Below are 4,735 nucleotides of genomic sequence, written 5' to 3'. Positions count from 1 at the left end.
GACTGCGAATCATAAGTCCTAGGTTGGTAACCCTCCCTTTTATCCTGATTGGTTTATCCCAGATGGTTTTTCGGAAGATTTGCTTCCTACCAACCGGGATTAAAGGCAAATTCTCAACTAGTGGCAGTTCGAAGCGTATGGATCGATCAGTGAAGAATTCAGACTCGACGTGATAATTAGGAAAAGTCACCCCCACCAATGTCCGCCTACATCACATTTTTCTAACTTTGATTTGAATAATAAGAGAATTAGGAGCTTCGATAGGTACCAGCACCGTTAGAGAAGAGAACTTTCGTCCAGCATTTTTAGTCCCGTACGTTTTTTATCAGTCCCGGGTCAAAAGGTCACCACCGATGTCCACCAACAACGGGAGTTTTAGTCCCAATTGGTAATATCAACCGGGACTAGTGGGATGAAGGAATCTGGTGGGGCATTTAGTCCCGGTTGAAAACACCGACTAGGACTAAATGCTCCTGTTGGTGCTAAAAGTCAGCCGATTGACTCTCAGCGTCGGACACACGACCCGGGAGAATCTTCTTAGCTCCTGTTTGGGTGATCGCCCTGGTGCAATTCGCGTGACGTGCCAGTCAATCTGACCTGTTGATTGGCAAGGAAGAAAACGTGTCAAATTCCGGGGGCTACGATCGGCTAAGGTTCGGATCTCGAGGAAGCGTATCAGCGAATCGGCCGATTTGCTATAACAAGGTAATCGGCTATGGTACAGTCGACAACTAGGTAACGTTTATGAAGAAGACTACTGGAGTACACTAGATAACGCTACAGGAGCAACACTCAAAACAGATCTAATTGGCTATGCAAAGATAATAGATAAACAATAAAGATAAATAAGCCAAAAGCTCTAATCTCAAGCTGGATAACTGGTGATAAAACTAGAACGACAGGTAAAATCTAGAATTCTAGTAAATATCGATAACTGGTGAATAAATCTAAACAAAATGACAGCGATGCGCCCAAAGTTAAAGCTTAGATATTACTTGATAAACAGAACTTACAAAATCGGCCGGAGATCGTGTCGATGCAGCCCTACCAACCCGTACGAACTCGTGAAAGAGGAAAAGTATTGACGAAGTCGCCGACTTGAAAGTAAAGTACGAGGAAATAGTAGATTGTTGTATTGATTTGATGTGTTGTTTACAGATCTCTAAAGGTGGCTATTTATAGCCTGTTACAACCAACTTCTTAACCGACTAGGATCTATCTCTAATTTTAAACGAAAACGAATATTTACAAGTATAACTCGTATCAGATTTGGTCATTGCACTCTCATGGGCCAATCCCCTTTCATCTTCTCTTTCTGATTCACTTTAAGCCCATATTGGCCCAACTGCTCCAACCTTCCAATCGGCCGATCTCTACCAATTCTGTCCGCCAAAATACTGCAAAGCCAATCGGCCGATCTCCAGCTGTAGCACCAATCGGCCGATTCCCCATCGTGACCTTTCAGCTTGCCATATCAGCCAATCCTTCTCCTTTTTTGTGCCAATTTCATACATGTCAAAATCTGGCGTCAACACATGCCCCCCAGTTTCGGAGTAAAACATAATCTTTACTTCGAAATTCTTTTCAACTTCCCTTCCGAAGCAAACGCATTAAAGATATCCTTCCGTTTCGCGGTCTTCTGCCTGATGATTGCAATTTTTTTCGAAACGAGCGCCTGAGACAACCACTCCCCTAAAAATCGTGTAGACGGCACGGTAAAAATCCCACCTTTACCCCTTCTCAGACCGTCCTTAAATATCAGCACGTCCCGCACTTCTTTTTCAGAAGCCCACGTCTTCCTTCTTTAGCGCACTGGTTTCCTTCTTCCTCCGGCGCTCCTTTAGCTTCCGATCTCCTCATCCGGCGACTCCTTTTCATCCGCATTCCACACCATCTCCCGAATGGCGACACCATCGGGAACTCCACCAGCACCAGAGACCCCAGCGGCGGCTCCAACGGGAGCGGTTCCAGCGGCGGTGGCGACAGCTCCATCGGTGGCAGCAAGAGCTTCATCGGCGACAGAGGTCCCACCAACGGCCTCGGCGACTGTAGCCTCGCCAGCGATTCTGCCAACCACGATGAGCTTCATCCTGGAGGTATTTATCGGAACCTTTCCTTTTACTTTTCACCGCCCAGGCATCTATTTTAGATCCATTCTCACTTCCTCCCTTTTTTACCTTTTTTAGGCGGTTAGGCACCAAATCACCATTCGTCTTACCGAAACCCCCGGTATCATCTGTCTCGGCCCTATGGGAAACCTAGATCCAACTGATCTAATCAACTTGGAAACCCATAGAATTCCATTTAAGCAATCGACCATGGACTTAGATCATTGGTCAGGCACTTTCAGATCATGGCCGAATGAAACCCCTGGCTGGAAAGAGTGGTATCAAAGGATAGCCAACTCTAAAAGAGTTCAATGGGATAAGTGAAAAATCAGCCAGTGTATTGACCTGTCTTTGTCCCAAATGGAAAGGAACGAGCCCTTAGTGATAGCAGCTTCCTATTTTTGGTCCGACGCTCTCAACGCGTTTCTTTTCGGACATGGGCCCATGACTCCCACTTTGGCCGATGTCGTAATGTTGACCGGCCTTGACATCTCTTCTCCTGACACCCCTTTCCGCTACTTGGTCAAGCCGACCCATTGGCTAGAAACAAAAAGAATCGACGGGTGGAAAGGGTTCATTGAGAGCAACAAGAGGACCGGGACAGTCACAGAGAGGGAGTACGCGGCCTTCTTGATGATGTGGTTGGAGAAACACCTCTTCTGTGGCAGAGCAGCTGGTCCATCTTCCAACACACAGGCTCTGGCCGAAGCATTATCGATAGGAGCTTCTGTTCCTCTCGGGAAACATCTGCTAGGATCGGCCTATCATATGCTGCATCAGATCGGTGTCAAGTTATCCAAGGGACAACCGATTGGAAGTCCAGGTGGCCCCTGGTGGTTCATCAACCTATGGCTCAATCTGTACATGAGCAAGATCTCACAGCAGCGGGTTGAGCACATGACATTTCCCAACATCGAGTCGGCGGAGAATCCCACCGTACGGCGTCAGTGTACCTCCTTCGGCGAAGCAGCATCGGCTTTCTCCGGTTGCTAGTACTCCGCCACTAAGGTAGCCGAATACTTTAGATGCTTCTACAACGGCTTCAGCGAGGAGACAACTAGCTTGTTCCCGTACCAGAGATCGGAACCACTCTTCGAGCTACCCCCTTGCTTTGACTCAACGACCAACACTTTTGATGACGACCTCACAGATGAACTGATCAAGCCAGGGATCTTACCGGCGAATTTCTTCTTGGGGAAGGACACCCCTACTTATGAATTTTATAATTCATCTGTCGCAACACATCAATTCGGCTTGGGTCAGCTGCCGATTTATGCTTTCTTCGCCGGCCGTGCAAAATTTCGAGACGAGCTCACCAAAGGTCTCGATTACAGTCGGCTATACGACCGGGTTCCGGACTCCAGCACCATCGACTTGACCAATTGGATAGTAGCCCCTTTTGCTATCCAACAGTTCAAGCTATGGTGGGTAGAAGGGAAACAGCATCTCTTCTGCGCCTCCCCAGCGATATACTGCAACATCCTGGACCCCAACAACATTGATCCGAACGCAGAGGTATCATTCCTTCCTCAGCCGATTTTGATGCCTTTTTTTCCCTTTTTTATACCACTAACTCTTGTTTTTTCTTTCAGTCTGAGAGTCGAGTCCCCCCAAAACGCAACCGGAGCGGTCGGCCGATAGAGGATCGTTATCCGTACACGGAGTTCCCCCTTATCGGCTATCACGCCCCCTCCGTTGATGACATCACCGGCCGATTGAAGCAGGCGCCAAAGAAAATCATAAAGAAGACAAACCGTCGAGTGCGTGCCTGCACGGAATCGGCCGATCCATCCGCGGCTGCATTGGCGGAATCTTTAGTTGCACCGACTCTCCCGGTCATCGAGGAAGTTGACCCCCAAGCTGCTATAGCAGCCGGAGCGGCCGCCGCATCACTGCTGCTAGAAGCCATTCAGGTAAACTTGTTTTTAAGTCCTCCCGATTATTCTCCCGACGCTGACTCCTCCTCTATATCAGGCTGCACAAACTGCCCCAGAGGCTCCACAGCAATCGGCAACGCCCCAGGCAGAAACCGGAGCACCAGTACTTCCTCCTACTGAGGTACATGATCTCTTAACTCAATTCTTTAACATTTAAGAAAATGACCTGACCACTTTCGATGTAGGTTATCAGCACGCTGATTGTACCTTCCGAACAGCCATCGGCCAGAGAGGCTCCTCAAGAGGCCGGCCCGAGCAGGACACCCATAATCGTCGAATCTTCCTCCTCCGATGAGCCAGTCGCACCAGCTCTTGAACCGAGGGCAGCACTCTCGCAGGCGCAAGTAGAGGAAATCCGCCTCAAAGAAGTAAGAAATCTATTATCCGAATCGGCCGATTCGCTATCACCATCGGCTAACTTATTTTCCTTACACTCATTCTTTTGCAGGAACAGGACACTCCCAATAATAGCCTCTTTTCATTCGCGGTCGCGCTTTTCGATGATGAGGAGGTTGCTTCTTGTCAAGTTACCCTGAGCTCAGTCCCTGATGATGTCCGCGCCAAGCTTGAGAGCATACGGTCCCTTCTTCAAGAAGACATCGGCCGATTGGTGGAGGACGCTTCGCCGATTCGGCAGCTCTTTAGTGACGTCAGCGGCCGAGTCTCAGAAGAGGCGGAAGAAGCCTTGGC

The sequence above is a fragment of the Setaria italica genome, chromosome III, assembly GCF_000263155.2.
Source record: "Setaria italica strain Yugu1 chromosome III, Setaria_italica_v2.0, whole genome shotgun sequence".
In the NCBI taxonomy this organism is placed as follows: Eukaryota; Viridiplantae; Streptophyta; class Magnoliopsida; order Poales; family Poaceae; genus Setaria; species Setaria italica.
This window is presented reverse-complemented; position numbering follows the sequence as displayed.